The sequence below is a fragment of the Pogona vitticeps genome, chromosome 2 (assembly GCF_051106095.1).
Source record: "Pogona vitticeps strain Pit_001003342236 chromosome 2, PviZW2.1, whole genome shotgun sequence".
Taxonomy (NCBI): domain Eukaryota; kingdom Metazoa; phylum Chordata; class Lepidosauria; order Squamata; family Agamidae; genus Pogona; species Pogona vitticeps.
Genome location: NC_135784.1, coordinates 289,825,006 through 289,850,033, shown reverse-complemented (window position 1 = coordinate 289,850,033; position 25,028 = coordinate 289,825,006). Strand labels below are relative to the sequence as shown.

General features: G+C 40.6%; 1 long non-coding RNA gene across 1 annotated transcript in view; it reads left to right on the top strand.

Moving 5' to 3' along the window:
• Nucleotides 1-25,028, top strand: part of LOC140704230 (uncharacterized) — a 54,715-nt gene that overhangs the window by 25,970 nt on the left and 3,717 nt on the right. The gene's annotated exons all lie outside the window — the stretch shown is intronic.

The window sequence follows — 25,028 nt, the reverse complement described above, 5'->3', positions numbered from 1 at the left end:
TGCAGATTGCCTCCTCTGCTGAAGTAGATCATGGAGCAGCAGGGGGTGGGTGGCGGCACTACAACCTCTCCACCTCAATGCCTTATGAAGCGCAATTGTGAAGAGACATTGCTGTTATTCCCATATTGTCTTCTTGTAATCCCACCTGTGATCAGAGGCACATAAATCTCACCTTGTGCTCTGGCTACCTCATTATGTTTCAAACGGAAAACAAAAGGCACAGTTGGAGAGGAGTGTTAAATACCATACCTGCAGGATATGTGACATGTACATGAAACAAGTGTTTGAACTGTTTTCCTTTTTATGACACACTTTAGATGTCATTGGGCTGGCTGGATAGCTTAGTGGTTTAGGTATCTGGCTGGGGAGTCAGAGGTTGGGAATTCAGTTCCCCACTGTGGCTCCCACAAGAAGAGCCAGCCTATGTGGCCATGGGCAAACTGCACCGTCCCATGATGCCCTCAGAAGAATGGAATAGGAAACCGCTTCTGAGTATTTTCTAACTGGAAAACCATGAAAAGGGTCAACATAAATCAGAATTGACTTTGGTTCCCCTTGACAAATGTCCAGTCGTGTCTGACTCTAGGGGGCGGTGCTCATCCCTGTTTCCAAGCCATAGAGCCAGCATTTGTCCGTAGACAGTTTCCGTGGTCACATGGCCAGTGCAACTAGACACGGAACACTGTTACCTTCCCACCAAGGTGGTACCTGTTTATCTACTCACATTTTACATGCTTGTGAACTGCTAGGTTGGCAGGAACTGGGACAAGCGATGGGAGCTCACTCCACCACGTGGATTCAAACTGCTGATCTTTCAACCTTGCAGCCCAGAAGCTTTGCAGTTTAACCCACAGCGCCACCTAGATCCCTAGAATTGACTTTACAGCACAAGATTATTATTGTATTAGATATCAGTAACAACCAAACATACATACAGAAAAAAAAAGACATAAGAACTCCTTTGAGGTTTGCTGCAAACCTGACACATTTCTGTTGTTCCTGGTTTAAATCGTTCCCTGTAATTTGGGCCTTCCCCCCCCCTTTTAATCAACACATATCACATTATATTTGTGTCTTAAAGATTGAATTTAACCAGCACTAAGGGCAAAGTTGTTAAAAAATATAGTTGTTAACATGACGTATGTGTGCCTTAACGTGCATGGCTTTCCTTTGGATTGAAAAGTGAGCAAATGCCCAAACTTTCAGTATTAAAAAAGACCCCCTATTTATATAATAAATACAACATCCATTCATCACTCAACTCCCTTCACTCACATCCTGTGATATGTTTGCAAAAAGACTGACTTATGGTAAGTAATAAAAGTGAAACAACCTTCCTTCCACCAAGGACTGCCTCTCTCTCTCTCTCTCTTCCCCTCCCTTTGGTTTTTTTCTGCCCCTCTTCCCCACTGGAACCTACTGAAAGAGCAAGTAGAAAGGAATATTGTGTGTACCTACATGAGAACCAAAGTACTGTATGATGAAGCAAATAAATGACAGTGGCATTTAAGGAGTGGTAGGCTATTTGAATGCAGAAAAGATTCCTTAAGACCCTGGAAATGGCAATCGATTTCTAGGGATTCAGTAGGACTTATTTGAATTAAACATGATTAGGATAAGGATGCATTTCAGATTGGGACAAATCATGCTTTTTTGGACAGATCTGGGATTCATCGAAAGTGAAGTGTCCCCTAAATTATGCCAAAAGGATTTGGAGCCTCCTGAAGCTTTGTGAGCAGCTTAGACATTTGGAAGCAAACTGAAATCGGTCAAGTATGTTTCTCCCCAAGCTTTCCCTATATGAAAAACAACCACCATAGTAGGAAGGAGGGAGAGTTGGAAATAATAGTTTTGTGATTGAAAGATCTAGCTTCTAATCCCAGGGAAATGCTTCTGTCAAAGCGATTGAGTAACAATGTTTCAAGGGAGAGATGTCATCTTGCACATCATGGGTTCAGTGTCTCCCGCTTGTTCTCACTCATTTGCTAGTCCCATTAGTTTTTTCTTCCCACATTGAAAGGAGAGGTGTGCAGGCTTGTATTTTTGGAAAACGAAGCCGAGAATTCTAGAATTCCCCGGGCAATATTAAGAATGCAAAATCTGGGAGTGGATGGGTAAATGCAGGCAGCAAGTATAGACTGGGTGGTGCAGGCAGGACAGAAGGGCTCCTGGCAATGCCAGTGCTCGGAGCGAGGTGCTCTGTCTTTATTTGTTTATCTTCCCCCTTCCATTTGCCAGTCACCAGAACAAAGCCTTAATGTTAAGTCAGGGAGAAGGCAGTTAGGTAGGGAATTTAAAAAGGCTTTGGCCACATTTCCCTTTGATTCCCTCTTTAAAAGACAATGCAAGGATCCTCCTGTTCTGAACACGATGTCTGTCCTTGCTCTTTTGCCTTCCTCACCCATCCTATCCCCTGGACTTTGATACTCTCCTTTTATGTTGCTGCCAACTGAGCATTTTCCTGAGTTCCTTTCTCTCTTTCCCTGCTTTTAATAATGACACATGAATGCTGGATTTAACATGAGGAATGATGTGGGAATGCTCTTCCACATCACGGATGAATCTGGGCTCTTTGCTCCTCCCTGTGGTTACTCTGATTCCATTCACATTGTCACACTCTGCCTGGCGGTGTTCTCTTCAGAGGATGACGGCAATGACAATTTGCCTTAGTAGGAGGAGACTAGAGTAAAGGGTAATCATGAGGCCCAAGATGTCAACCCCCCCCCCCCCGAGAAGCACAGGAGATCAAAGAATGTCTGACCCAGTCCCTATAGGAGATTATGTTACCTTGATGGATGAAGAACCTCCCAGCACTGGAGCAGAATGGGAACCCCGGTGGGTGGAATGAAGAAAATGATGGGGGCAGTGTAGGTGTCCCCAAGACATTTGCGTGCAGTAAATGATTAAGTAAAACCAGCTGAAGAAAGTCAAATAAATGCTCTCATTCCAGCCAAACCCAGAAAGCTGAAAGCAATGCTTTTTACAATATTTTAATTAATTAATTTTTATCCTGCCATTCTCCCCTGGTAGGGATCTAAGGCAGCATACAAATATTTTACGGCAGCAATTAATTAAAACAAATTTACTAAAATGAAAAGCAACATTGTGCAAATATTTGGAAACATAATTTAGAAACTATGGATTTTAAAATAACTTTCCATTTCAGTTGCCTGCAGACTCCCCCAAAACTTTTTTCCTAGTGTTCCTCGAAATGTCAACTTCAGGGTGCAGGCCCTTCCCTTTGAACCAGGCATGTCTTTTAGGCTACCTCTTGAACCACACACCTTCTTGATCTTCTCCTTGGCTTCAAAATAGAACATTTTCAGCAGCAGCCAAGGAGGGAAGGAGCCAACAGATTGTTCACAGACTGCATACCTATCTGACAACATCTGGAGTTTCACAGGTTACATACCTCTGGTCTGCTGTGTACAATCCATACCAAAGCTCTCACGGGGCATGCATTCTGCAAGGAAGCCCATAAAAAAGATACACAACCCAAAGATCGATCAGCCTCATGACACATCTGTGATATTGAGGATGTTTGAATGGAATATTATGGCATGTGCGACAAGGCAATATTTGGCATTTATCAGTCTGCAGTTTATTTATGAAATGACTTCATATATGAAGGACATGCCGTCATATATGGATCTTTGTTGCATATAAACACTTTTTGCAAGCATTTTGTCTTAAGACAATGTACTCTGTAAAACAAACTATGGATACATCTTGAGACTTAAAAAAACCTTGAGACTTGCATTGCAAACATTCAGAAAAGCAAATGTCATAATATGACTTTGTTTCCATTCATGTTCCACCTTTAGAAATGTAAAGTCAGTAAATTTCATCAAACCAAATGATTTCCCCCATCCCTACTATTCCCCTCCTCAGCCAGATTTGCATCTTGCTTTATATGCTACTGTGCCCCTCAACTTTGAATCTAAAACACACTGCTGTCATGATATGTGCCCCTTTAGTAATATCATACTATCTCTCTGACCATGCATTGCCTGCTACTGGTAAATGTTTGTGTTAATTTCCATGTTAGGCTCAACTAGAAAATGCTAGATTTTATAAAGTTATTCTGCTTCTCCTGCATGCCAATATCCAGCAAGCTTATTAGCTTTGCAAATGAAGCAAACACTTTTTTAGTTTTTCCATAGTCAGGTTGTCGAATTACTGCACATTCATTTATGAGTATGATGTCAGCTTCTGGAAGAGATGTCACATTACAAATATACTTGTTTACTTCTTCCATGAAAATAGACTCTTGATCCTTTCTTGGAGAGATCATTGGAGACTCATCAGTTGTTTGCTTCAGAGAGTGAAAAGTTGATTATACTGGGCCAAATATTCTAGAACACAATTGGAGTAAAGAAAGAAGAATGGTAGTTATTGCTGTTGAATTGCAGCATAAATATCCAAAATGAACAATTAAAAGAAACAAATACAACTAGAAATAATACCAACTTACTTTGGTGCCAAAGCCTTTATCCCAATATCACTGAAATGTAATTATAAACTAATTAAGGTACAACAACACAAAAATTGACTCTTGAAAGATTTTCCAATGCATGATCCATGTTTATTGGAATAAGTTGCTGTGAATAAGATTTCTGAACCTAATTGGTTTTAAAGATAACATGCCACTAGTTGTCTTTTCATCAGGAAAATATGCAGAGTAGAACATTAATCTAAAATAATTGAAAAATAAAACTATCTTCCATTTTCAGTAAATGCATTTAATGCAAGCAAACTAGAAGCAACTCTTGTTATCTTCTTTATGATAGTACATAGGTTATGAAGACTCACCCCTTACGTGCAATGACCACCAGGTCTAATAACCAACTGAGGTAATTATCTGAGACACTTTGCTCTTAGTGTGTTTCTCTGATGCGAGCTAAGTGGGGATAGGCTATGCTATAAAACTGAACTGGCCCAACCTTAGGTTCTCAGAAATTCTGTACAGGATTTGCTACTACTGAGCACCATTATCTGTTGGGTTGCAAGGTGTCCATCCAAGAAGCAGAACCTCTACTTTCTTTACCCACATTTTCTCTGCTTTTATCTGTGGAACAGTGGTGGGTGATTGATCACCAATGTGGTGTAGTGGTCAAGATGTTGAACTAGGACTTCAGAGGCCAGGATGCAAATCCTTTCATGGTTATGATCCTCATAGAATGAGGTTGATAGAATGGCCTTGGGTCAATCACATTAGTCTTAGGCTGGCCTATTTCCCAAGGCTGTGTTGAGGATAAAGCAAGGAGGAAGAGAGCTTGTAGGCCATCTTGAACTTAGATGGAGGAAAGGTGGAATATAAACATCATACAGGGATATTTAAACAAATAAATTCTGCCAAATTCACTTTTACCCAGATGCAGAAGACTATGTTGGACCTGCCTGCAATAGAGATGCTAGACAAAAGGAAGCTGTCAGGGGAAAATAAAGACTTTATAATCCTAAACTTTGAGTTGTTAGCCCTGGCACTTCTGTCAATCATCTTTTTTAATGTCTCAAATTCTTACTATTATTAATATGAGATATTTGCAACTTTTGGTAAATTCAGATTTTTTTAAAAAGCAGCTGAAATGAAATTCTCGCCCATTTTTGCTCTAGATAAGGAGCATGCATCTGTTTATGTACTTTTCCCTTAGTGTTAGCTAAAATGTCAGCTTTATTGTGCAGGCCCTTCCTTTTGAACTTGGCATGTATTTCAGGCTACCTCTTGAACCACAGTCCTCCTTGATCTTCCATTTGGCTTCAAAACTAAAAGCCTGGCTTTGTAATCTTTGATGTTTGGATTGGACAGTTTACTTTGCTTAGGGTAAGTGCCATCTGGCTAAGACTTACCTTTCCAGATGTGATTCTCAAAAAAGAGAGGAAGAAACAAGAAAAGAAAGAAAGAAAAAGAAAAAAAAGCCTTGGATCCTAACAGCTCCTGATCAGTGCCTACTCCTTTGTTTATACTGTTCAATCAAAATGATCTGAGTCATTTGTCTGTTTACCTGATAACTTAGCTTTCTATATGGGCTATGTCCAGGTAGTCTGCAAAAATAAAGCAAAGCATCGCAACAATATAGATACCAATCAGTCATAGCCACAAATAATCTCAGAAAGAAAAAACAATTCTAAACAATAACATGTTATTACATTATGCACACATATCAATAGATATCTACTAGCAAGAAATAATTTGCTTTTTGACCTTTATTCTTGCCAACAAAACTGCTAATGTCTTCCCAAATGTTTTTGATTCCAGCAAATCTCAGATTATTCTCCATGGATTACTTTTTCTTCTTGAAGTGGCTCTGTTGAAGCTTTGTTGTTGTTGTTTAGTCGTTAAGCCATGTCCAACTCTTCATGACCCCATGGACCAGAGCACATCAGGCCCTCCTGTCTTTCACTGCCTCCCGGAGTTGGGTCAAATTCATGTTGGTTGCTTCAATGACACTGTCCAACCATCTCATCCTCTGTCATCCCCTTCTCCTCTTGCCTTCACACTTTCCCAACATCAGGGTCTTTTCCACAGAGATTTCTCTTCTCATGCGATGACCAAAGTATTGAAGCCTCAGCTTCAGGATCTGTCCTTCCAGTGAACACTCAGGGTTGATTTCCTGTAGAATGGATAGGTTTGTTCTCCTTGCAGTCCATGGGACTCTCAAGAACCTCCTCCAGCACCACAATTCAAAAGCATCAATTCTTCAGTGGTCAGCCTTCTTTATGGTCCAGCTCTCCCCTGAGACTTGCACACTCTCCTGAAACTGTAGGGTTAGCAGGTCTTAGGGTGGCAACTGACATCTCAGGGAATTTCTAGGTGACGGAACAAATCTCAGCATTAGCCACGCTAGAGGAGGAGAAAAATTTGATTTCTCTTGTGAAATGCCTTTGAAACATGGGGAGCCATCTTTAAGCCTTTCCTGGTCAGCACTAAAGTGGCTGCAAACTGTTGCCTTTGCTCATTGTTGGCATGCCAAGAAGTCAGAAATGAAGGGAGAGAGCCAGTGGGTAGATGCAGTTAGGCCCATTGTGCAATTGGCCAGAAGGCAGGAAGTAGAGTGCCCGCATCATGACTTGTGAGCCTTCTTGTTGTACAAGTCCTAACAGCAGTGGCACAGTCCTGAACAGGGACTTTGTGTGGGTTAGTTCACATAGGCCTGGGGGGGGAAATGCTTCACATGTTATGTGTGCTAATTGAATGATCACAAAAGCTGCAGATGGCAGAAGTTTTTGCTTCCTGCGTGGCTACTGAAAAATTAGAGGGTTCCTTCCTTTCCTTGGTTCTGTTTTGCCACCTTACAAATGGACACTGATCAGAGGTTCTGATTCTCACTCCTCACAACGGCCTGAGTGAAGTGGTTGAGCCTCATGGCACAATGGTTAAACTGCAATATTGCAGTCCAGACTCTGGTCACATCCTCAGTTCAATCCTGAAAAGCTTAGTTTGCTGGCTCAAGGTTGACTCAGCCTTCCTTACTTCTGAAGTTGGCAATTTGAGTACCAAGCTCACTGATGGTGGTGGTTGGGGCATTGTGTAGCCTGCATAATTAAATTGTAAACTGACCAGAGAGTGCTTTAAGTGCTGTAGGGCGGTATCTAAGCAGCACACTTTTGCTTTTCTTTATTTAAAGCATGCCACAATTGGCACCTGCCATAACACCAGAAGGGAGAGAACCTCAAAGGTCGGGCTCCACTGTGAAAGTTTTCTTTCTGAAAGCCTCCTGATAGAAATCTGTAGCCCACAGAACAACCAAACATCAACTCCTCTAACAACCATAACAGCTGCATGACATGAAATCTGGAAACTACTAAAAACTACTCTTAGAAATGCCCCTAGGCTTGCTTGATAAAACACCCCTCTCTGATTCAAAATAGACAAAAGCTTTGAGGCACCTTAAAGACAAACACATTTTTTACATCAGCTTTCAGAGAGGACAACTGACTTCCTCCCGTGCAGCTATAAGTGATGGGCTGCAGCCCACGAAAGCTTCCACTGCAAAAGCTTAGTCTTTGAGATAGCAAACATTTTTGTTGCTACAGATTAACATAGTCACCTCTGCAAATTTCTTCTCCCTTAGAAATCTCCCAGTTTATCTGTCCTGGGCAGAGAGAATGTCCTGTTTCATTTTTTTTCAAGAGAGCAAAATTCTGTTCCTTCATTACCCTAAATACAAAACATGATCTTTCCAAACTAAATACCATTTCAATGTATTTTCTTTAAGGACCAAAAAGAAGCTAACCTGTCAGACAAGCACAGCATGCTTCATTGAACAGTTAGGACATAAATTTGCTCTCTATGTTGTCTTCTAGTATTTTCTATCGATGGACTAAACCTGAAGGGTTACATTTAAGTCTGTAATACTGCCACAAGGTTCCCGGGTTAATGAGCATCTGCCAGTATCAAGTGTCACAGGCAGAAAGGAGAGAGAGAAAAAAGTTTATCCTGGTAATAGGATACCATGAAAGAAAAACAATCCACCAATCACATCCAGTTAAAATATTTACAGCAGTTATACTCTCTGGATGACATGTTATTAATGACATGCACCACTGCCATATTATCGCACCAGAATCTGACTACTGAATGGGCCAATTCCTCAGCCCATAACCAAGTGGTGCTGAGAATAGGGGGGGAAAACTCCAGGAATGTCAATTCTCTAATCAGGCCTGACCTTTGCCACTCCTCAAGCCAAGTCCCTGCACACCAGCGACCCCGGAAATAGATGACAAAACCTGCTGTAATTCTGGTTCTATGGAACGGTTTGGGGAGATCCTTAATGGCTGCACAGTCTGCACAAAAACGCCCTACCTGGGGCAACTACCCTACAAGCAAAATTCGAATGGCCCACCGTCTCCTGTAACTCTCTTAGGGTGGCCTTCTTCTACCTCTATAGACGCCCCAGTCTGGCCCGCAAGTCAACCAGCTTTTTTTCAGGAATCTTACAGTATTGGTGGCAGGTATCCAACTCTATACGCTTTGGGGGCCCTGTGCTTTGCAGGCTGTTTGCCTTTGCTATTGCCCTGACCTTTTTTGGGGGCCATGGCTGCTAACAAAAGCTCTTACTAAATAATCAACCTACTAGCCAGGGAGCCAACCCTTACTAGGTAAAAGCTGCCCTTGACATTTAATCCAGTCGTGTCCAACTCTAGGGCGCAGTGCTCGTCCCCGTTTCCAAATCATAGAGGCAGCGTTTGTCCAAAGACAGTTTCCATGGTCACATGGTCAGCACAATTAGACATGGAATGCCATTACCTTTCCACTGAGGTGGTACCCATTTATATACTCGCATTTTTGCATGCTTTCGAATGGCTAGGTTGGCAGGAGCTGGAACAAGCGATGGGAGCTCACTCTGTCATGTGGATTCGATCTTATGATTGCTGGTCTTCTGACCTTGTAGCACAGAGGCTTCTGCGGTTTAACCTGCAGCACCCCCAGCCCTTACTAACATGCTCCAATTGTGAAAACACCCTGTATTGTGCCCTTATTGTTTGCCTATTTATTTAGCTATGAATTATAATAATAATTCTTTTTTTTAAAAAAATACAGCTGGTAGTTGCTCCAATGCAACTATTCCTGTTGTTATTATAATCTTATTTAATATTAATTTGAACATCTTTGTTTATTTATTTATTGAATGTGCATGCGCGTGTGTCTGTGTGCCACTTTCACTTAAATTTAAAGAAACCCCAAGAAACACACAAGCATATAATTAACCGTGTGTATGGGGGGGGTCATAACTCTGTCCCCCAACTGCCTTTAGTGTGTGTTTGTGGGGGGGGAGGTATTTGCCCTTCCGCAACTGCCTCAACCCAAGGGCCGAGCCCAATGGGAGGGTTAGCACCCCCTTAGTCCTGAAGCTCATGGAACCCTTTCCAATACCATCTGACAATACAATATTACCCCTTGACACTGTAAATCATCTGCATAGCTTACTCAGTAATTCCAGTGAAGAAAGTAATGTTTTACACCAATGGTGTAAAAATGGCTATTTGGAAGTACAAGCACTCATCATAACAATATTCATAGTGAGCCTTCCCTTGCCCAAGAAGGAGAAGCTAAAAATGCAAACAGATGGGTCCATCCTTATCAGGAAACGGGAAGAAGGTATTTTCTAAGTTAGTGGTTCTTAATTGCCCACTCAAGGCCACTTTGCCTTCAAACATCTCATGTTACAACTGAAACAGCTAATAAAAATATGCTGTTCCTGGAGAAATTAATTTTCCCCCAGTAGTTATAAGGATTGAAGCTAAGCTTAGAGGGAACAGAGGATTTTGAAAGACCTAAAGGATGCTGTCATTATCCCTACTACTCAAGGAGCCATGGGGCTTCCACCCTCTCAGTCCTGTTGCAACTACACCTTCGTGTATATAAAAATTTATATTGTGTTTGAGAATGCGTATCATACTTTGCTATGAATGAATCAATTACTTTATTGTGGTATAAAGCCATAGGAATACATCTAGCACAGTTAAAGGATGATACCCTGGTAACAAAAGGAGATATCTACATATGATTCAAAATTCAAAGTTTAAAATTTAATTTAGAATTCAAACGTTCTAATTAACCCATCTTCTTAATATAAATTTTAATCAAATATAAACAAAATTTAGCTATTTGTTTAGTAATAAAAGCGTTTTCATCATTTAAATGTCTTTCCAAACCCTCCTGATTTGCATCTGCTGGTAATCTATCTAAACATGGCAGGATAAATCTCTCCCTATGTAGGTGATGAAAGGGGTAATGGAAAAACATATATAACATTGATTCCACCTCCCCTTGGGGGGCATGGACAGCATCTGTCCTCGTAGGGAATCTCCCTTCAAGAACCTTTGACGGGATAGCTGAGCAGTGAGCCAAAGCGAAAGCTCTTCTATAGGCGGGATATTCCAGCTCTGAAATATACTTTGCTATGTATTTTTATTGTATTATATGACATGAAATCAGAGATCTTGACTCAGATAACTATGTAAAAGCATTTGAAATGTGGATGTATTGCAGAATGCTTAGAATTTCCTGGACAGAGGGTGACCAATCATAGAACACATAAAATGCAAAAAGCTAGAATACATTGGTTAGATAATATGAAAGGAAAAGTTAATATTGTCCCATTTGACCATTCAAAGTAGAACAGGAATAGAAATGCAGAAAGGAAAATAACTTATTTGATTCAGAAAAACTGGGGTTGACTAGTACAATTATCACTAGTGGAGCACGCAAGACATCCTCCCCAGGACACAGAAGGAGCTTTATGGACTCAGAGGGGATCTAAATCTGAAGTATCTGTGGCAGGTCCACTCTTTGACCCAGGTATTAGTATATCTTGTGTTCAGCAAGACTTTGAACAAAGTCAATCCTGATGTAGGGAGCTAAACAGGTAAACTGTGGGTTAGACAATATAACTTTTAGGGGGATTTGTAGGTGGTTGATTGGTCATACTCAAAGAGTTATCCTGGAGATGGGGTGACACAGGGTACTGTCCTGAGACTTACATTGTTCAACATCTGTATAAATGACTTAAATTAGGGTGTGGAAAAAATTATCATCAAATTTAAAGATGATACCAAAGTGATTGAAGGAGCTGATACTTCAGAAGATGAATTAAGATTTAACATGATATCAAGAGAATCAGGGCAAAAAAGATAAAAAGAAAAAGTTTCAACAGGAAAATAAAGTGAAGTTCCACACTTAGGCACAAAAAAAAAATCAGATATACAAATATAGGATAGGTGATTTAGCCATAATACTGTACATGGGAAAAGGATCCAGGAACTTTAATAGACCACAAGCCAAATATGAGTTGACAATGTAGTGTAGCAGCAAAACAGTGTACAGTACTAGGCTGCATCAATGGAAATACAATATCTGTATCAAGCAAAGTAACTACCACTAAATCAGAAAAAGATTTAAGTCTCCAGAACAGCCTTTTAGCAAAGTTAATTAGCAAAGACACAAATCTAAATAAAGAGAGTTACAGTGGTGCCTCGCAAGACAAATGTAATTCATTCCGCGAGAAGCACTGTCTTGCGAAAAAATCATCTCGTGAAAAGCGGCTTCCCACAGGAATGCATTGCAATTCATTCCTATGGGAACCTTGCAAGACGAATGAAATTTTTTTTTCTTGCGAGGTATCAGTCTCGGGGGGGGGAATCGTCTTGTGAAGCATGGTCATAGAAAAAAAGTCTTGCAAGGCACCATAGCGATCGGGAAAAAACATTCGTCTTGCATTTTTTTCATCCCGCAAGGCGTTTGTCTTGCGAGGAACCACTGTATACTCAATTCCCATTGAAATCAGGAGGACATGTTGTAAATAATGTGTCCTATTGATTTCAAACAGATAAACTTTATTTGGGTTCAGAACAGTGTCAGTTTAAAAGCTTTAAATATCATCAGAATGAGTAACTGAACTCATGTGAGCAAGACACAGTTGGCTACCTTTCCGTAGACTAGAAGAGGCAGTAACTGTCTTCAGGTGTCCCCTCTTCCACCAGTCTCAATGTGGCATTAGTTATCACCAAGTACAGGATGTGAATTGGAAACTACAAAATATATCTTGCATGCTGAAAAGAAGAGATAGAGAAATGTGTGGAGACCATGTGGGTGGGTTTTGTTTCATGATTAGACTGTGCACAGTTTTTCTTTGGGGAGAAAAGCCATCAGGAAGCTGCCCTGCAATGATCCATTGATATGAATTGGAACTTCACTTGTTTTCAATGAAACTTGCCCTCCAGAATTTCCTAGTACAGTATATCATTTCTGGGAAAACGCAGTTATGTAAAATATAAATCACTGTGCAAACACCTTTCTGGCTTCAGCTACACGAGTAAGCAATAGCTTGTATCAGCTTAAAAGATATACCTAAAGCCTCAGAGCCATTTGTAAATTATGTTCCAGCTACCACAGGGCTTAACAGGTGGCTTTATACAGGGCCAAGTTATACATTACAAATAACACACAATCAAAAGCTGAAATCCATTAACTTTGGCTGAAATTCAGTAATAAATCACAACTAGAGCAAACCCATTGAATCAGTGGGGATTTGGTGAGAACATCTCTATAAATCCAATTGATTCAATGGGTCTACTCTAGTTGCAACTTATTACTAGAATTCTGCCATTGTAGAAAAATGATACTGGCAGATTCCAATGATGAGCAATCATACTTGCAAACGTAGCTTGTACTTACCTCCCCATGGGCAGTCATGAGGCAAATGAAGCAAATTTGTAAACTCCAGGAGGTGTTTCTCCTGTGACAATCAGACATCTTTTGTATTTCAAGAATTCTGTCTTCTAATGATGGGCTAAATATAGCATATGGGTTGGATAGCTCAGTGGTTTAGGTATCTGTCTGTGGAGCAGACGGTTTGGTTTATTCTTTACCTAGAAAACCCTGGAAAGGGTCGCCATAAGTCTACATCGACCTAATGGCATGCAATAATATTTATTACTATAAGCCCACAGAATTCATTTGTCTATGCAGAGCTTGAAAAAGTTCCTTTTAGAGAACTATAGCTCCCAGAATGCTACTGACCATGTTGTCTAATATCACCACCATCTTTAATGTTTAGATATTTTAGAATGCATTTTACATTGTTTGAAACGGTTATATTTTATTTTATAATTAAGTTGTTTTGTATGATTTTGTTTGTGTTACTTTTATGTTGTGAACTGCCCAGAGTGGCCGCAGGCCAGATGGGTGGTATATAAGCTGAACAAAGGAATGAATGAATGAATGAATAAATAGTCCAAAGGAGTAAAATTTTCAAGCTCTGGGCCCACGTACTCTAATGCTGTCAGGCAAGGTTGTTTTTCTCAGTCATGTCATTGAGATTTCTTTTTAATTGAAAATGCTAACGACAGAACCTGCGTGTACAGCAAATGTAGTCTGCCATGAAATTATTCTTCTCTTTCCCCTTCTTGCTGAAAAGCATATTAATCTTGATATGTTGTGGATTAAAATTTGAGCCAGGGAAGATTTGTTGGCTGTCAACAACTTGGCTTGTTTCTAAGTCACTTGAAGTTCACCCATCTCTGTACATCCAGCTGCGTATCCATCTCAGTGTCTTGTGTCTTGATTTTAAGGAAAACAAAACACACTCACTCCATATTAGAATGAAGTCCCTCATCTCCAAATTAGAAGATGTGTTCCAGTCCTGATGTCTGTCCATGTGATCATGTTTCAACATGACTGAAGAAAGCTAACTTGTGTTGACTTTTAAATCCTCCTAGAATTGTTGTGTGAATCCTCACTAATTGCTTACAGTACTTGGATCCAGGATGCTCAGATTTAGGAACATGGAATCTGCCATGTACTGAGCCAGACCATTGGACAACTTAGGCCAATATCATCAACACCAACACAGTGGTTTCTCTGCAGCACAGACAGATTTTTTCCCTAGCTTTATCTGAAGGCACCAGGCATTGAAATTTCCTACATGCAGACTGTGTGCTCTGCTATATTTTCCAGCTCCTTGACTTGGGATGGAAGCCAGAAACAGTCACAAGGGAGTAAGAGCAGCCTTATTAATGCTGCCAACACTATTACACATATATAGTGGTGCCCCACAATACGATGACCCCGCAGTACGACAAAACTGCATTACGATGACTTTTTTGTGATCACAAAAGGTTGTTCTTCCTAATGTTTTGCCAGTCTCTGTGGCCGGCATCTTCAGAGGACAGCACTCCCAAGCCAACTACACCAGAGCACAGAGTGCTGTCCTCTGAAGATGCTGGCCACAGAGACTGGTGAAACGTTAGGAAGAACAACCTTCAGAACATGGCCAAAGAGCCCGAAAACCCCACAACAGTCATCGAAGAATATTTGTATATTCGTATTCATTGATTTGTTAAACTTGACCAATAACGGATCAAAACAAATCACCATTTTAAAAAATTCATCCCCATCTCTACTCTGGCCTCAAAATTAGGAGACAATAATTGAGAAAAAAAAACAAGTCACTTCCTAAATCAATATCTTTGCACTTCAAAGGCAACCATATGTTTATTTGATAGACATTCAATATCACTATGACTAGGATGTATATATAGTCAACACTCTTGAAGTTCATTGTGTGTGTTGTGTGTCATTAAGTTGTGGCTTACTCATAGCAACCCTAATAAAGTTTTTCAAGGTAAGTGAGATTTTTAAGGAGTGGTTTAACTAGTGCCGCCTCACTACCACCAGTTTTCATGGCTAGGCAGGGATTCAAACCCAGGTCTCCAGAGTCTGTAACTATGCACTACACCAGTGGTCCCCAACCTTGGGCCTCCAGATGTTCTTGGACTACAACTCCCAGAAGCCTACACCACCACCTCTTCTGGCCAGGATTTCTGGGAGTTGAAGTCCAAGAACGTCTGGAAGCCCAAGGTTGAGGACCACTGCACTACACCACAATGGGTACCTCTGAGTTCATTACTTATGTTAATAATGTTATCACTCTAAAAGTCTATTTTCTATGCCTTTATCCATCTTCACTGTCACTTTACAATATTTACTTGTACATAAACATGTGAGTAAATATTTCACTCCATGTGTTTGAGGAAGTCATTGTATTCTGTATAGCTCATACTGAAACATGAGTGCCACAGTAATTTCTTTTTCTTCTGTTTTTTTTAAATATATGCATTTATTCTAATTCATAATTTGCATGTTGTCAATTCAATTCTGACTTATGGTGACACTTTCCAGGCTCTTCTAGATATAATCAGATGTGGTTTTCCATTCCCTTCTTCTAGGGGCATCCTGGGACTGTGCAGCTTGCCCAAGGCTACACAGAGTGGCTTTTCCCCTGGGATGCACAGTGGGGAATTGATACATAACTAGCCAGATATCTAACTCACAATATCTTAAGTGTTCCATCTGCTTCCTTGATACTGCTGATCATACTGCTGCTTTGTTTGCTGCTCCGTAGATTATCAATATTTCCTGCCATCACTTTTCATCTCTCGGGAAAAATCTTCTGGCCCCATTCCTTTATATATTCAATGTTCTGTAGCTCATGTGGTTTCCCACAGCTCACACAAGGATGCATCCAGTACCTCCTTGCATAAACCCTATTGGAATCATTGAGTGTGATCACTAGCTTGTGCAATGTGTGAAATGTTGAAGTCCATCCATGATAAACAGAGCATTAGACCTGAAAATTTGATATATTTATTTCAACTTGGCTACTTAGGAGCTGTCCTTATCCACTTTGACTTTGTTCACAGAAAATTTTCCATTTCAGTGAAGAGACTTCAGGAGAATATCTATTCATGTAGTCTTCTCAAAGGGAAAGGGTTGTATTTTCCTGTGATCTACACCATGAGCATATGGCCAAGGGTACAGAGACATTCCAGCTAGTACAGAAAAAGTTTTGCAAGAGATTTAACACTGTAAAAAAGACAATGCATACTTTTCTAGTCTTCTAGAAGAAGGAGGATGAGACATATTCTGAATCTATCTTTGAGATCAATGAAACATTGGGAAGTAGGCACAATTTAAAATCTCCTCCTCCTCCTCCTCCTCCTCCTCCTCATCATGTGTCATCAAGTCAATTCCGACTTACAGCAATCCTTTTCAGGGTTTTCTAGGAAGAGAATACTCAGAAGTGGTTTACCATTCCATTCTTCTAGGGCCACCCTGGGACTGTGCAGCTTGCCGAAGACCACGCAGGGTGACTCTTCTTCCTGGATGCACAGTGGGGACTTGAACTGCCAACCTCTGGCTCTGCAGTCAGATACCTGACCCACTGAGCAATCCAGCCAGCTGATTTAATATATAAGCCATTCCAAAAAGACTTCATACTGGTGTCTACATTGCAATTAGTATTGTTGCAATTTTGCAAAGGGACTCCTTGCCACCTGGAGAGCCAGGAAGGATTTCTCCCAGACTATAAATCTGTACTTTTGCAATTATAAACAAACCTCAGTTTTTAACAGAAGGGTTACTGAAATTATGGAATTATCTACCACACAATGCAGTGTTAGCCAGAGGATGGAAATATTATGGTTGAACTACAACTTCCATTGCTGATTGGTAGATTCACAATTTTCCAAGTACTGGGTAAGAAAGGAAATAAGGTTAGAATCACAGTTTAAGGTTAAGAATCTATGGTGCACTGGTAATTTTTAAAGGACAGACAGTCGCCATGACAGTCTCTATAGCCATGTCTGCAGCACAAGTCCAAACATTCAAGAAACTGCATTGATCCATGCCAACAAGCCCATTCTTGTGTTTTTGATCCCTACCAGCAGCAGGTCCTTTGTAAAACTGATAGGTCTTAATTGCACTTTCAAGGCCAGTCCAGGCAAAAACAAACAAACAAACAAACAAAACCCTGCACCTTACAATGGTGATCACTCACAGTGAATTGCTTGGAAAGATCTGTCATCCATTCCTAAACTCACAAGGGACATGGAAATCCAGGGGAGAGAGGGGGATGGTGTCATCATCCCAGCCAATCAAAATGTTCTAGTTCTAACCATGTGAGGTCAGCTTCTGCTACACCAGTGGTCCCCAACCTTGGGCCTCCAGATGTTCTTGGACTTCAACTCCCAGAAATCCTGACCAGCAGAGATGGTGGTGAAGGCTTCTGGGAGTTGTAGTCCAAGAACATCTGGAGGCCCAAGGTTGGGGACCACTGTGCTACACTACCGTGGATAGGTGGAGGGAACAAGCATATGGAAAGATCAAGATCAGTGTTGGTGTGCTAAGATGTTAGATGCTGCCCAGTAATTCCGACCCTTTTGGCACATTGGTGTCATTGGATTGTTTTGGTTTTTTTTTTAACTAGACCATATGGAGCAAACTGGACTTCAGTAACCATATACAAGACTCTCATCATGGGAAACTGTTGATATCATCTGTGTGTCTCTAGTCACACATGATCAATATGCAACACACAATTGTTTCAAAGAGATTTGAGATCATTTGATGCTTGTCCAACAAGCGGCATAAGCTAATGCATACACAAAAAAAGTTGTCATGCTATAAATGTGATTCATGAAGTACTTGGCACACGCTGAAGGGATCATGTGCCTGGTTCTGCACACGTTAACCTGCAACCCAATCCACCCTTAGCATCTGTTAGATGCTAAGTCTGAGTACATCTCAAGTCCAGACCTTCTAGTTGCAGAGCCAGCTAATGGAGCAAAGGGGGCTGCAGGTGGTTAGGGGGTGCAGAAATATACCTTTAACACCAGTTGCCCAAGCTGAGCTGGCATAAAGCATTTGGGGCAGCTAGCAGATGACACTGATACTAGCAAGGTAGGACTTGGGGACAGCAGTCTACTGTTCCACCTAGCATAATGAGCAAGTAGCTTTCAAGCAAGATTAGCTAGTTATACATCATCAGACATGAGAATGAAAGTGGATACTGATCTGTATAAATCTGCATACTGTATGTAATTTACATGTACAGAGGCAATAATTAGGAATAATGTTACTAATTCAAACTGCAAGCCATCTAGTTTTAGGGGGGGGAGACAGCAATCATATGACTTGTTTGTTATTCAGTCATCTGTCCACATGCTAACTGTGGAGAGGCAACTTCAAGGTCTCTGATTTCCCTCCTTAAGGTTCTTGATCTTTAAATCAGATTTGGACTCGACAACCTTCCCAACGGAAGACACCTTCTTTGAGTAGCCCTTCAAATGGAGTATTCCCCTCCCTAATAGAGGAGGGTATATGTCAACTATTATTTTGGAAAATGTCTCTGTTACAGAGGTTTCCCCCAGGTTTTCATCGTATGCAGAACTCACGCATTATGTAAGAAACAAGACTCCACTGGAATCCTGCTATCCATTTTTCTACACCTGTCTGGTCCTTGAGAGAAGACCCCCAGATGCCAGTATATTTGAGACTTTTCATGCACAACATGTGAGTTGTTTTGTATTCCTGATCTTTTACAATAGTAAAACAAAAGGAAATTTATGAGTCACTGCAATCTTGGAATGCAATGCCAAACAAATGAGAAGCAGACCGCAAACAATGAAGCCAAGTACATCATTACAGGGTGAGTAATGCGAACAACTTACATAAACTTTGGCTGAAGCTCAGTTTTTAACAGAAGACCATAACGCTTTGGTTGCATCAAGAACAGTTAAAAGCTCTTTAATCTGCATGTTGTCTTTCAGGAAAGGCAGTCTCATCATTCCAAATCATCATATTTAGTGCTTGTAATTTTTTACTCACATTTAACTCTCCTCTCACCAACCTGTTCCCAGTGAATATGAGCGGTCAGTTCACGGTCATTTTCCAATAGAACAGAAACTGATTTTTCTAGGGGTGAATAGATCAGTTGATTTTCTTTCTGTATTAATTTACATGCATTCACTCATAAACCCATTCCGCCTTTCTCCCCATCACTCTCCATTTTTTAAAAAAATGTACAAAAATACATTATCTCTCACCCAAAGAGATAAAAATACATGCATTCACTGAACTTTGGGGTATTTCCTGATTACATGGAAATTCCAAAATGTATTGATGATTAGAGGTAGGCTTATGGCTACTGTTACAGTACATTTAATTCTTCAAATCAACCAACCAACCAACCCCCATTTATGAATGTGCGATTTTGTACTTCTGTATCCACAATTTAAAATGCTAGGAAATGGCCTGATATTGCTGCACAATATCATGCCCATATTGGCAGTAGGAAAAAAGATGGCAAGCTTTACATAGCAAAGAACATCCTGAATGTTGACATCACCAGTGCCAGCAGTCAAGATGGGCTACAGGATACCCTCTTGTGCTCACTACCATTCACAAAGTGATGCCATGCAAGGGAGAATTCCAGAAGCTGGTTCCTTTTTTCATCATTTAACCACTTCTCACTCAAACACAAAACAATTGTTGTGGCTGTTTTTGAAGAAATGTGAATGGTATTGAGGATAAAAGGGGTTTGTGAGTACCGAAGTACAACATCCCACATTCATAAACAGGAGGGTTTTTTTAAGAGTTGAATTTCCTGACTTTTTAAAACAGAAGTTTGGTTATATATACATTACACACAAATTCCAACAGGAACTTCCCTCATGTAGAATTACCCATTGCTAGAAGATTCCAGAAGATGAGCACATGATCTGTACTATGGTTGCTGGGATAGGGCAGAAGCAAGAACAGCTCAGATGCAGCTATCGTCCCTTTGTGCCAGAATATTTTGAAGAGCTGTTTTGGACTTAATGAAATGGTGAAGTAAAGATGTGAATATATGTACAATATGTACAATGGAGAAACATGCATACCCTTTAACCTCTCTCATAAACTAATATTGCCATGTATATAAGGGCAGAAAGCCCATATGCATACATTTTTCCAGGAACAGAATCCCTCTGGAACATAATTCATAAAACCTCCATATTCAGAGGCAGTATAGCTGTGGGCACCAGGAGGTGAAGACAAACAAGAGGCAAAAGCTATAGTGTTCAATGTCTTGGCTGTGAACCTCCCCTCTCCCCCCCCCCCAGCATTTTAATTATCAAAGCTGGGGCTTTTCAAAACAGCCTGCGAAAAATATTTTTGACTACAGTTCCCAGAATCTTCCAGCCAGCCTGGTCACTGGGCATCCTGGTTGAGGAACTCTGGCAGTTGCAGTCTGAAGAAGTAACTTTTCTGGGCTCTGGAGGAGATTATCTGATATAAAGCTGGAGCATATGTGAACTATATGAAAGCCAGATTCAGGGAAAATATTGTATTCTGTGGTCAATGTTGGTATGATAAATACTTATGGAAGACATTGTTTTAAGCCAGTTAACTAGCATTTGGCGCAGATTTCACTGGTAATGTTTATGACTTTATCCACTGCTATGCATGCTCCAAATATTAGAGAGAAATGTATTGTCATGATGTTATTATCTCCTTTGGGATTCAAACAGAGTAGACGTGAACTACGTGCATAGGTGAATTGTCAAAGAAACTCTTATGGCTTAGATTTGTTTACACAAAAATTTTAATGTCTATTTTCTTAAGCTGATTCTTTTTCAGCATTTCTATTTACCAGTGCTTTTGGCTTACTGGTTTATAAGGTGGAAAGCAGCAGGACTGGATCCAAAGGTCTGTGAGCAGAGTTCCATTCATTGGATTGGGCACCTTCAATGAATGGACAGGAGTAGAGGTGGTTTCACAGATTCTCTCAGCTACAGATGGGCATGAACAAGAAAAATGGCAGTTTGTGATGATTCATGGTTCAGCCACGAACCACGAACTTTCAGAACATTTTTTAAAAATGAACCACATGCTAATTCATTTTTTAAAAAGGTTCATGCCTGGGGGGGAGGGGAAACTAAACCCCCACCCACTCTGCCATCTACCTGCCTCTATCACTCCATACCTGGTCCTGCTGCTGCCTCCTTCTCCTCCATCATCATTCCAGCCCTGGTTCAGCACAGCCATGCGGCCCCAATCCAGCGCTGTACACCTTACAAGTAATGTTGGTCCCAGATGATCTTCCAAATCCACTGGGGCCCCAATGCATGTGCAGAGATAACAGGCTGGGCTTGTGGAATGGAAGCCGAGCCACTGTCTCTGAAGATGGCGGTGGCAGAAGAGGTAGCAGCAGCATAAGGTAGGGAGGCCATGGGGACAAAGGGAAAGGGGTGGGGCAGGCTGCAGGTGTGTGTGTGTGGAAATGAACCATAAAGTTCATTAAACTGTTAAAAAATCTGGTTGATTCAGTTTGTTCTGCTTCATTGGTTTTGACAAATCTGAACCAACCCGATCCAATGAACCAGCAATTTTTTTTACGAATTACCTGGTTCATTTTTTTGGTTCATGCCCATCTCTATTCTCAGCAGTTCTCTGTGCTGGACCCATCTGGAGCAGCATTAAAGGCAGATGAACAGGTCTTGGGGTTGGTGGTGGTTGTTACATGGCATCAAGTCACTTCCACATTACGGTGCTGACATGACTGATCTCCAAGATGTCCTGTCCTGTGCAGCTCTTGTAAACTCAACGCTGCAACCTTCCTTACGTAGTCAATCCATCTCATATTTTGTCTTCCTCTTTTCCTGCTGCCTACAACTTTTCTTGGCATTACTGTCAATTTGAGGGAAATCTTCCCTTCTCTTAATGTCCCTCAAATATGACACCCCCAGTTTTCTCATTTTTGCCTCTGGAGATAGTTCAGGCTTAATTGGATTGTTCATCTTTCTCATATCTGGAAAACTCTCCTCAAGCACCTTATTTCAAACAAATCATTATTCTCCCTGTCAGCTTTCTTAACTGTCCTTCTTTCCTTCCCCTATATGATTATTGTATATAAAAGAGTGTGGATGATCTTAGTCATCACTGATATATCCTTACACTTAAGCCTCTTCTCTAATTCTCTCATTGTTGTACTTCTGAATCTCAGTCTTCTTTAGATTTATTGGCTGCAGTCTCCATTGATGATTGAAAGAAGGTATGCAAAACCTCTGACTACTTCATTGCCTTCATTGTCTACATCGAAGTATTGTAGTTCTTTAGTGATCATGATTTTTGTCTTAGGGTTCAACTGCAGTCCTGTTTTTGCACTTCGTGTGAAACGGGTGACTTGCATTAGTGTAGCATATTGCCTCAGATTTGCCACTTTTCCTTCTTTTTTAGACCTGAACATCTGTGGATTACGTTCCACTTCTTCAAATATGAAGACGACAATATGGAGGTAACATGTATATTGGCTGAAATCCTGTTGCTTAGCATAGTAAATTGCACTAGATATGAATCTGTGAAGATTGGATGAGTCAACTCTATCCATTCAAATGGGCCTGTTCTAGTTGTGGCTAACCTAAGTGTAGTAAATTGCAATTAGAGTAGGCCAATTTAATTCAGTGGAACCCATGGAGGAGTTGACTCACCAGATCCCCAATGGTTAAATGGGCCTCCGCTAGTGTGATTTACTATACTAAGCAACAGGATTTCAGCCACTGTGTACATGGTTGTAGGGGTAAGAAGGGGGTCAGAAATGGAAAAGCTATGCTTCAGGATCACTCACCATGAATTAAAGCAGTGAACTGTATTCCTCAAAAGTTCACACTGAAATAAACTAGTTAGTTGTAAATATGCCATAAGACTTTTGCATTTGTATTGCTTTTTTTTGTTACACCTTCCAAAACAGACTTACATGGCTACCTCTCTGAATATAGTCCTACAGTATCTCATATTTGAGAATAGGTTTGACCTAAAAAGTATTTTCTGTCATTAAAGTTAAGTGCAGTGATAGTAATAGCAATAGGGTGTTTTTCCCCCAGGAGGTTGAAAGTTCTCAGAGATTCCCCCTCCACTTGCTTTTATACCTGGTCAGTATTAACAGAGCGCTCTGTTTACCATATGTCAGCCTTTATCTCAATGCTGAATGCTTCTTTTACTGGCTTGGGCACCGAAAGATAGGGTGTTAGTCAGCACATACATTCAACATTTGACTTGAGACTACTTCCAAATTATACGTTTAAACAAAATGGGAGGCATACATTCCACAGACTCCAATAAAGCCTTAGGAAAGATAATGTTGTTTTATACAGATAAAGACGAGGACCGGAGCTTACCGCAGTAGCTCGTTGCTGTGATTACCAGGGACAAGAAAGCAGACGTTTCTTGTCAAACAGACAAGCTGGGCTGTTGGAGGGGCTACACTCGGCATACCAGACATGGTCTTAACAGCATGATTTTGATCTTGCCTTCCCTGATGTAAATCTGGAGTAATTCAATCAAAGTCAGAGGAATTACGTCACGGTGAAAGCATGCTAGTCGGATGAAAATCAGACAGCAATTTTATCGCTTGGAATCCATGGTGCTTGCTGTAATCGACACAGGGTACTCTGACAGCAAGCACGTTTGACCTCGGTTATGTTCAGACTTCGTTTCAAAATTTGCCACACTTATCCTTCACCTTTCAACAGTGGTATTTTTCAATCATCAAGGAATATGACATGATCACCACCTTTTATCTCAATGTGAAAGTCTACAGAAAGGTTGAGTGAAACCAGCTGGGTTTTGTGAGCATCCTCCTCTGCTGTATCTCAATCATTGTGCAGAGAGTGGTTTCATTTGATGATAATGTCTCCCTCATTGGCAGTATTTAAAAAGAGGTGGGATGGTCATCTGTGAGGGATGCCTTAACTATGGATCCCTGCATTGACTAGGGATTGGGTTAGATGTCTCTTGGGAGACCTTTCTGACTGCACTATTATAAGCCTATATTGTTTTGATCTGAGTTTGGATGAATCCTTGGCTTTCACCCATGCCAAGAAGGGCATTCTGGGAATTGTGGTCCAAAAAGTAATGGACTACAATTCAAGTTCTGGTTCTGCCCTTCTTCTTGTTCTTTATCTACCAGAGGTTGCATATCATCATCTTTCTTAGGACTCTGCATGCAGGCAGCTCAAAACAAGGATAATGTGCAGCCTCCAAACCACTTGCAGGTTCTTCAGCCAGAACCAATCATATTTTCCTTTTACATTGTGTGATCCAAGGATTCTAGCTTTCTACATTTTATGTGGGTTCTTATTCCTTTAGAATTATTCATTCACTAATTAATGTTTCTACATTAGTTGTCTGGTCAATCCATGAAATGCTTATAATCCTGCAATAAATCAAATTCAAATACTTCTGTCTTTTGCACAGTTACCTTTATTCAAGTCCATCACTTCTTGCCAATACCGTAGATCTGAGAATACACAGCACTGTACGATTTGCATCCTCAGAGCCAGGTTTTTTGGTATCTGTTGAGGTATTTGGGGGTTGGGGTTGCACATTATACTGTTCATTTTAAAGAAGGTTTCCCAGGCCATCTCTGTTCTGATGATTATTGTTGATCCGGGATTTGACTTTTTATTCAGCCAAATTCCATGGTATTTATAGTTACCAGCTTGTTCCACATTTCCAGTTTTATGCCATAAAAGTGACAGGATTTGAAATGTATGGATTTGTTCCATGTATTTCATCCTCTCTTGAAGCAGAATGGGTATTTCTAGATGCAAATAGCAATCTAATAAGAACCTTACAGTATGGGAACAAAAGGAAAGAGCTTTCTTGGTGAATGGTCATGGAACTCTCTTTCCAGAAAGAGTAG